This window comes from Sitophilus oryzae, unplaced genomic scaffold (assembly GCF_002938485.1).
Source record: "Sitophilus oryzae breed Bouriz unplaced genomic scaffold, Soryzae_2.0 scaffold_864_pilon_pilon, whole genome shotgun sequence".
Lineage (NCBI taxonomy): Eukaryota > Metazoa > Arthropoda > Insecta > Coleoptera > Curculionidae > Sitophilus > Sitophilus oryzae.
Window position 1 is genome coordinate 616,601 of NW_022147488.1, and position 10,913 is coordinate 627,513.

Below are 10,913 nucleotides of genomic sequence, written 5' to 3' on the forward strand. Positions count from 1 at the left end.
ACGCTTTAAACACTTTTCGGAATTTTTTCAATGAAAGCGGTTTAGATTTATTAGAAAGATCTTATAATTTTTGAAGATTCTGACTTTGACAGTAGATATGGACAAGAGAAAATTATTTTTGTTTTTGTTAGCAGCGCCAGATTGCGTACAACAGTCGCGACCCAAAACAATTTTGCGACCTAAAATTTTGACGGGCATTCCATTCTAAATTTATTTCCTTTATCTATGGTTGTTAGGGTATTTTTAAGCGACTTTTGTTTATTTACATTTATTTACTTTTGTTTGTTTTTTTTTATTGTATTTACATGTATTTATTATTAATATTTTTGATGTTTAATTTTTGTCATACTTAATTGCGTTTTTTATTATTTTATCAAATTAAATGACAAATCAAAATAATTACCGTGATGTCAGGATAGCCAAAATTAAATTTAGGTATCTACATATTTTTTAAATGTTAATATAAATTTCCTGTTAATGTAAATATAAATTTTGTTACCAATTGTTGATATCAGTATATTATTAATTTATTGTAAGTACAGATGAGACTAAAACCACTTAAAATAACACGGCTTATTTTCAGAATAACTAGAAACAAAAAAAGATTTAACCAATTTTGTAGTATTCTTTTTACCCATCCATTACAATTTAGAAGTTTTCGAATACAGATCTATTAAAAAGTGATATGTTTTGAATACTGTGCAATTTAATGACTTCAGTCTTTATCTATGGCAGAATAAAGATTTAAATCCTTAGAACTTATAAACTTCGTTTAAATCACAAACCATTTTGAAAATTACTTACATTTTAAGTCAGATTTCGAAAAATGACCTAAAATCTAGACTTAAGTCGTTTTAAATAATTTTTTAAATCAAAAAAGACTTATGTACTCACTAAAAAGCGACCCGTCTATTCAAATTTTTCCTTTAGCGCGTTTAATTGGTTACAGCGCCATTCTTATTTAGTGGGAATATTTGGAACTATTGTCTAAACGATTATGGCGCCACCGTACGGAAAGTTCTAAAAGTAAGTGAATATAGGTTTCTGTTTTTAGTATGTATGGGTGGCGCCATCAAGTATTAAATATATAAGCTAGCCATTTATAGATTTCTATTAAAAAAACTGATACTATCTAACGTTAAGTAGTTAAACTTCGGGTAAAATTTTCCTAGAACTTTAAAGAAATCTATAATTTATTCAGTGTGAGTTATCTATGAAATGAATAAAATTTGGTACATGCTGTTTTCTTTAAGATCTGTGGCCGGTGGTTTAATGTTGTTTATTTATGGTTGTTTATGTTTAAATTTTAGGTTATTTTTCGTTTTAACACCGATATTTTTATAGTTTAATTATTATAATTGATTATATAAAGCCGTGAAAATATTCAACTTAATTGCTAATTAAGTGGATAGATAGGTCTGAGCTTAGATATCTGATGCGGTTATTTGATTTAATTCATAAAATGACAATAAACCCAGGTGTTCCTTTGTGTTGATATCCTACCAAAGTATGGTGAGTACCTATTTTAGATATTCAAATTAACATCCATATTTAGCCACCTTAATCTATATTTAAGAAGATAGTTGGAAATTTGAGAATAATAATTACAAAATAATTTCTGAGGAATCTATTTAGCAATATCCTTGTTTATTTAAGAATACCAGATACCAGCTCTTCCCTCGATTTCGTCCGCGTGTACTCGAATCGGTATACCCTAGAATCTAATTTATATTATTCTCTTTATTAATTTTACTTAACAATGCTTGGGGCAAAATTTCCTTTTAGCACATATTTTCCAAATTTTTATATAAACATTTTCCTCTAATTTCACCCGTTGGGGAATGAATGGCTAAAAAACGTTTCTCAATGCTAAATTACTACTTAAGGAACCTTTGTGCAAAATTTCATACTGCTAGAAGAAATTTTAAAAGTGTTTATACTAACCTTCACCCCCTTAAGGTGTAAATTTCCAAAAATCGTTACTTAATGCTTAATTTCGTCATTTAAGGAATGTCTGGGCAAAATTGTATACTGCTAGAACAGGTACTTAGGGCACAAATCGTTTCTTAGCGTTCAATTACGTCACTTACGGAACCTCTGTGCAAAATTTCATGACTCTGGAATCAATTTTAACACATTTTTGTACAAGCTTTCATCCCTCTGGAGATGAAGTTTCACCAATAGCTTCTTCTTGCTTAATTGTGTTACTTAAGTAACCTCTGAGCAAATTTAACTAATATCGGTGCCTGGAGCTGAATTTTTATGAAAAACATGATGGTGAAAACCGCAAATCGATATCTGTTACCGTTTCGGAATTACGGGGTATTTTTTCAAAAATGTGCCTTTTTAACAAATCACTGTAACTTTTTTGCTATGGAAAATTTTGTATTTTTATGAAAACATTTCCACAGCACCTTTTCACGCCGACCAAGACTTTTTTATATTTTTTAAATGGAAACACCCTTTTCTATAGGAGATAGACAAAAACTAATATCGGTGTCTGGAGCTAAATTTTTGTCAAAAACATGATGGTGAAAACCGCATATCGATATTTGTTACCGTTTCGGAGTTACGCACCTTTTAATGGTTTAAGTATAATTTTTTTAAAATTAATAATTTAAGAATTATCAACAGAAAATTTGATTTTTTATATGGGACACCCTGTATATTTTTAATTTATTGAAAATAATTTAAAATTATCTTTCCAAAAATATAACACACTTGATATTTTGCTCAATTCCTCTTCGAGATATAGAGTATATAAAAATTCGCCCGCTTTAAATAAGTAGGCTTTGAAGGGCACCGGCTGTAATGCAAAAAAATTCTAGCTGTGAGCATTAAGCATCAAAAAACGAAAATAATATTTGCTATGAGAGATGCAGAATTTTATAACAATTTAAAATATATTTAACCAACATCAACACATTTAAACTATGTCTAATAACAATAAAAACAAATAGCAAACCAAGACATGAGAGTTTGCTACAGGTGTTCGGTGTTCGACATATCGACCGTCTTCTGTTATGGTCAGACGGGGCAGTTTTTGAACATTTCTCGCGGAATTCATTTACTCATTGGAGGCGAAAGATACCTTCTCATAACTGCCAAGTATTTTTAATTCTTGTCTAGAATAAGGAACCTTTATTCTTCCGCAAATATATCCATAGGATTAGATCCATGGGTACTAAGTCAGGCGGCCTCGACGGCCAACGGCTGGGATCTTGGTTAGCTATCTCGCTAGCTATTATTCTTGAAATTGGCTGCAAAAATTTGCTGACAACTTCAGCGTTCAGAGGCGGTGCGTCGTCTTGCTGGAAAAATATGTTTTCGAGTTCCATTAGGGGCATATCATCAATAAGGGGTCCAAAGCCTACTAGTTAAAAGTAGCGAACTTTTAAAAATTCTGTATTTCGAAGGGGATTAGAACAAAATATCAAGTGTGCTATATTTTTGGAAAGGTAATTTTAAATTCTTTTCAGTTAATTAAAAATATAAAGGGTGTCCGAAATAAAAAATCAATTTTTTTGTTGATAACTCTTAAATTATTAATTTAAAAAAATATATACTTAAGCCATTACATTCTACGTAAAAAGGTGCTTTGGAAATGTTTTCATAGAAATACAAAATTTTCCATAGCAAAAAAGTTACAGCTATTTGTTAAAAATGCACATTTTTGAAAAACACCCCGTAACTCCGAAACGGTAGCAGATATTGATGTGCGGTTTTCACCATCATGTTTTTGATGAAAATTGAGCTCAGACACCGATACTAGTTTTCGTCTATCTCCTATAGAAAAGGGTGTTTCCATTTAAAAGCGTCGAATTTGACCCACCCTGTACAGTTTGCAGATAATAATCCCAGTGAAATATACAAGATATATTCCTAAGTAGAAGATATAGGACCATGACACTTCGATAGATCAGATGCTGTTGTTATCGAACCTGTGGGTGATTTCAATATCAACACAGCAGAATTAGCATTAATTATTAGAAATTCATCGAAAAATATAAATAACTTTAAATATAATCAAGAAAGGCAGGAAGAAACCATGTCAGATTCTGAGGAAGGTATTGCATAATGTCCAAAAACACTTACAATTTTTTTTATTTATTACATTTTTGTAGAACTAGTTCTAGCACCAATAGTAGCGGAATCAACACGTACACTGGCGCTACGGGCGATACGGGCGCTACCGAATTATTGTCATATGTGCGAAGTTATTTTAAGATCACAAGGTCCTGCTAAATCTCATTATAAGTCCAAGAGCCACAGAAACAAGACTGTAGAGTTCCTAAAAAGTACACAAGGTAGGTACACTATAATATTTCTAAATAAGCTACTAATTTTTATTATTACACTTTATGTAGATCTAGACGAGATAGTTAAGAAAAAACTAGAGAAATTGACAAAATCGGTACATTGTTATATATGCAAAATTTATTTATTATCGCCACACACTGCTACAGCTCATTATGAATCAGAAAGGCATAAAAGTAATATTGCGGCTTATAGAGATGATATTATAAATGACCTAAGAAGTAAACAGAAAGCTGTCGAGGATAAAAGGTCAGTACCTAGCTTTGAATAAGAAGACTAAGGAAGGAGCATATCAAAAATCTTAGGTACACCGCGATGGGCCTCAAATATGGCCGACTTAAATTCCGGTTTATCAGTGTCGTTCTAATTTTATTTAAAAAATGTAAAACTATGATGTAGGGTAGACGTGGGGTAGACTCAATAATTTGTTGTTTTATTTTACGTTGTGAATAAATGTTGGTAGTTATTAAAATTGTTATAAAAATATATTATTCTAATAAAAATAGATAAGTTATAATAAGTATTTATTAACACAAACATCCGATACGCTACTGAAGCAGGTAAGTCAAATTAACGTATCTAAATTGTTTGACATCTAATCTTTGACAAGTAATAAATAAAAGCTAAAATGCAAAAAAATATATAATTTAGTTAATTTAAGTGAATTTCATAAATGATCGGTTTACTACACGTATGTATATTATATAGTCACTTACTAGCGAAAAGTTGTTCCATTATTTCACTCAATTTTTGGCGAGATCTACCGCACGCTACACAACCAACTATTTTAGTCTTTTTCGATAAATCGCGACAGTGTCACTGTTAATTTAAGTTCTGCCACAATTTCCATCTAGATTTACTACCTTTATACAACTATCAGTAGTAGAATAAATAATAAATAACATAAAATAAGCTCCATAAAGACTGACAAATCCACAAAATTTCAAATCAAATTCAAATGTGTCAAATGAATCGTCAAACAGAACTGTCAAGGATCCCCACCCTAGAGAGCTTTTATGGTGCCTTTTCCGCCCACCATGCATGAATACATGGATAGCATTATGCTCCTTCCTTAGTCTTCTTATTCAAAGGTACCTAGGCATTGCCTGGAAACTTATATGGTGAAATTTTGATAAAATAATTTAGTACACACTAAAAACACGGTATGTCGCTAGTGGTAGGAAAAATAATTTTTAGAGGTTACTAGTTTATTTAGTTGTCTGTGATATGCATATACAGGGTGTTTCATAATTAATCTAAAAAATAAAAAATCGTTAGAAAACGAATTAAGGCGGGCCCTTAATAAGTATATTTATTTTTTTCTCGACAACCGTTTGATGAACAAGAAAAACTCAAAAGATCAATTTTGTTGAAAAAGGATGGCCAGTCAAGAAAAAAATATATTTTCTTTAAAAAAGCAGTGGTGTACCATTTATGTTAAGCAAAAAATCGATTTTTTTTAATTTTTAACACCCTGTAGATCAAAAAGGAAGTACTTTAGACCCAATGGTTATATAAAAATTGTTTTAAGAACACATGAGGAATCACACCATAATTTTTTTAGACTACTTCGAAAACACCCTGTATATTGTCAACTGGACAATGACTGCTGATAAATCAAAAAATACCTTTTCAGTGAAAAAAGCCTGATTTTCGCAGGAAAAATTTTGATTTTTATTGAATTTGGGCCTGCGTTTACAAATACTCGTTTGTTTTTTAATTTTCTATCTATCTAAATTTTAAATATCATAGTCAGAAATAGGTTTATTATTTATTAACTGTAAAAATGGTGTTTTCTTGATGTGTTGCATCTCGCAAAGAAGCTAACAAAACTGCAAAAATGTACGTGTTTCCAAAAGACGATAAGGTATGTATCTTAGATAAAAGAAAAATATATGGTATGTATTCGTTGTTTGATTTTTTTCGTTCGCTTTAAAATCTATAAATCACGGTCTATTCATTAGACAGCCAGTCGACTTACGATCATTTACATGAAACTCTGTAAAATAAATAAAAAAATAAATTGTAAATATATATATATTCTTATGTTTTATTAAAGTTACTCTGATATACTAATATATCAGTGTAACTTTAAAAATAAATCCTTTGAATTCAAATATAAACATAAAAAACATTTACAACAGAAAAGGCGCAGGCGCTGGGTTAAACGTAGTCTCCACTAAAAACACGGAGGGGCGCTTTGACCCAAAATTTTACTATTAAGTTTCATATCTATCCATAGATAAAAGACTTATAATATTAAATAGATAGGCAACTTATAATACATTTCAATTTTATTATACAAGGGCGCTTCTGGTAGACGGAGGAAGAAATACTAATGGAAGAGAGGGGTGCGGGGAAGGGGGGTTGTTTTGTTAATTTAAAATAAATTTAGACATACATGTAAGAACACTTTGTGTGCTTTTAATTAGGTCTAACGTATTATAAACGATAAACCAACTGAATTAACAGCATACAAAGTGTTCTTATATATCGGATATTAATTAAAAAGACTAGAAATAGTAGGTATATATTGAGTTGTTACAGTTACAATTTAATCTTTGGCGGTTTTCAGCAAATAGCAGGCAGTTTTACATAATTTTCCTCCCTTTGAAGTGAATTGGAAACGGCTATATAATTTTGGTGTAAGCAAGATTCCCAGTTTGTTTCCGTTTGGGGCCTGTAATAATAAAAACAAATTAAATTAGATGTAATCATCTGCTGATCATGCTAATATAAAACGCGCGTCCTTTAATTCCTTACATGCACCTTAAAAAAAATTAAATAACTGCTCAGCAAGTAGCATTTATTAGCAGTACTAATTTAAAAAATCTATAACTCTGTAAGTAGATATGTTTAATTTACTTACCATTGTATCCTTCGGAAACCAGGTGTACAACAATTAAACTCCATGATAAAAAATAATTAAGAGTCTATACAAAACACAAATTGTCCCACCATTTTTAAAAAACATTGTCTAAAACAGAATACTGGCAAAAAATCTGAAGGAATTTAATTTTACAATAATTCGATAAATCAAAACGAAATCAAACCGTAAAATCACAACAAAAGCGTCTCTGAGTGACAGTTAAAAATCAAATTTTATTATTGTCAGATATTGACATTTGCATTGTTAATATTGACAGTTTTAATATTTTGCGCCTCTGCATCTTGGAGGAAAAACTAAACTGTCATTTCCATTTAAGTTTCCCAGCCATGATATCTATCTTAATAGTAGATTATTTTCTTTTATCTATGTACCTAGGTCGCTGTGTTACAGGGGCGTGCGGTGAAATCTTAGATCTTATAAACTTCTTGGATAAGTAAATTCGCTTGATTTTTGTTGAAGACACGTCAGCGACATTCGACTCTCTGATTATCTTTATCTTTGACACTGATTGATCAGTCGTCTGTCTTTCTTTTGGATATATATCATTTTTATGTCATAAAACAGAAAATATAAATACAGGGTTTTTATGTACCCAGCTCTTAAGCCCCGTTCTCAGAACGACGTCGTGTCGCTAGCTACACTGATTGACACTTCAAACGACCTATGGGAGCTGTACTAAATTTAAAATTGATTAAATTTGCTTAAAGCCCCGTTCTCAGAACAGCGACGCGTCAAAAGAACCAATGAGATTTGTACAAAATTCAAACAACTGTCAATCAGTGGCGGCTCGTGACCCGTGTGACTGGGTAGGCGACAAAACTTTAGTTGCATCCATTTGCCTCCCCCCCCCCCAATTTACATATTACCCTAACCCAGTGTGTAAATATATGTTATCTCTGGATTAAAAAGAATATTTAGGCCAAAACTAAAGATAAAAAAATAACAGCATTCAACGTAATGCCATAATGTACAGGGTGGGTCAAATTCGACGCTTTTAAATGGAAACACCCTTTTCTATTGGAGATAGACAAAAACTAATATCGGTGTCTGGAGCTCAATTTTCATCAAAAACATGATGGTGAAAACCGCACATCAATATCTGTTACCGTTTCGGAGTTACGGGGTATTTTTCAAAAATGTGCATTTTTAACAAATCGCTGTAACTTTTTTGCTATCGAAAATTTTGTATTTCTATAAAAACATTTCCAAAGCACCTTTTTACCTAGAATTTAATGGTTTAAGTATAATTTTTTTATAATTAATAATTTAAGAATTATCAACAGAAAATTTGATTTTTTATATGGGACACCCTCTATATTTTTAACTAACTGAAAATAATTTAAAATTACCTTTCCAAAAATATAGCACACTTGATATTTTGTTATAATCCCCTTCGAAATACAGAATTTTTAAAAGTTCGCCACTTTTAACTAGTAGGCTTTGGACCCTTTTATTGATGATATGCCCTTTATGGAACTCTCGAAAAAATATTTTTCCAGCAAGACGACGCACCGCCTCTGATCGCTGAAGTTATCAGCAAATTTTTGCAATCAGCAAATTTTTGCATCCAATTTCAAGAATAATTGAATAGCCAACCAAGATTCCAGCCGTTGGCCGTCGAGGCCGCCTGGCTTAGTGCCCATGGATCTAATCCTATCGAGATATTTGCAGAAAAATAAAGGTTCCTTATTCTCCCGTATAATCTAGACAAGAATTAGAAATACTTAGCAGTTATGAGAGGGTATCTTTCACCCCTATTGAGTTAATGAATTCCGCGAGAAATGTTCAAAAACTGCCCCGTCTGTCCATAACAGAAGACAAGTCGAACACCTATAGCAAAATCTCATGTCTTGGTTTGCTATTTATTTTTCTTGTTATTAGATATAGTTTAAATGTTTTGATGTTGATTAAATATATTTTAAATAGTTATAAAATTCTGCATCTCTCATAGCAAATGTTATTTTCGTTTTAATTGATGCTCACAGCTAGATTTTTTTGCATTACAGCCGGTGCCTTCAAAGCCTACTCATTTAAAGCGGGCGAATTTTTATATACTCTTTATCCCGAAGAGGAATCGAGCAAAATATCAAGTGTGTTATATTTTTTGAAAGGTAATTTTAAATTATTTTCAATAAATTAGAAATATACAGGGTGTCCCATATAAAAAATCAAATTTTCTGTTGATAATTCTTAAATTATTAATTATAAAAAAATTATACTTAAACCATTAAATTCTACGTAAAAAGGTGCGTTGGAAATGTTTTCATAAAAATACAAAATTTTCCATAACAAAAAAGTTACAACGATTTGTTAAAAGTGCATATTTTTGAAAAACACCCCGTAACTCCAAAACGGTAACAGATATCGATATGCGGTTTTCACCACCATGTTTTTGACAAAAATTGAGCTCCAGACACCGATATTAGTTTTCGTCTATCTCCTATAGAAAAGGATGTTTCCATTTAAAAGCGTCGAATTTGACCCACCCTGTACAAGTATATGTTTTTTTTATCTATTACTATGGAGTCACTATGGAACAGAATTTTATTTTATTTTTATTTATTTACGCAAACTAAAAAATTGGTAGTATTGAGAGAAAGAATAACTAAATTATATATTACATTGATGAGCCGGTCTCTTAATAAAGAAAAGTTATTTGTTATTATATCAGTAAAATCATCAGATTGTTGTTCAATTTCCCTGGAAGCGTAGGGTTATATGTTATCGTTAAAATCTTAATTGGAAATGGGGACAAGAAGCACATCATTTTAAAAATCTGATCAAGTACTTTAGGCTTCCAGATTACGTTCCTAGTAGCCTGTCATGTCATTTTTTTACAGTATGTCACCATTTTTTTGACAATAATAGGAAGTACTCGATGAGACCTTCAAAATGATGTGCATCTTGCACCTCTTTTCATTTAATATTCTCAGGGTAACATTCACCCCTCCTAACGGGTTGAAACATGAAGGCTAACGTTTTGATTCGTATTTTTAGATTTATCTTGTCATTTTATGGTATATTCAATATAAACTAGGTTAAACTTTTCGTCTTGGTAATATCGAACATTTTTTGCATCGTAAAGTAGCGATTGCGACCAGTGTGCGACGTCGTTCTGAGAACGGGGCTTTAAGCAATCTGATTGGCTAATCCAAATCTGATTGGCTCTTTTGATGTGTCGCTGGCGCACAGTTAGCCTGGGCCAAGATGTCAAGAAAAAAAAATATATAAACTTTGAGTACTTTATTTTTTAAATGTCGATACCACTGGCTTCAAAAAAATATAAAAATTAAAATCGCCGACGTACAATTGGGGTCTCTACACAAATTTAGAAAAAAAAACTTTTTCAACCAAAGTAAAAAGCGCGCAAAAAGTTTTGTTAATAATAAATAACAACCATAATCACCAAAAGGTATACTTACTGTTGCCCCTCTCCCTGTTTCTAAATCCAGGAAGTTGGGTCTCTGAACAAATTTAAATAAAAATAGACTTTAATCTAATGGAAAAAGCAAAAACATATTTTTTTTTCTAATATTTTAGTGATAAAATTTTACTTTATGATCATAAGTATTAGCACAGTATTAGTAAACAAGTAAAACAACAAACTAACAATAAAGGAAGTACAATTAATAACTTTAACACACACTGAATTTAGACTAAAAAAGAAGAAAACAATTAGGTACCGTAAAATGGGGTGAATAGAAAC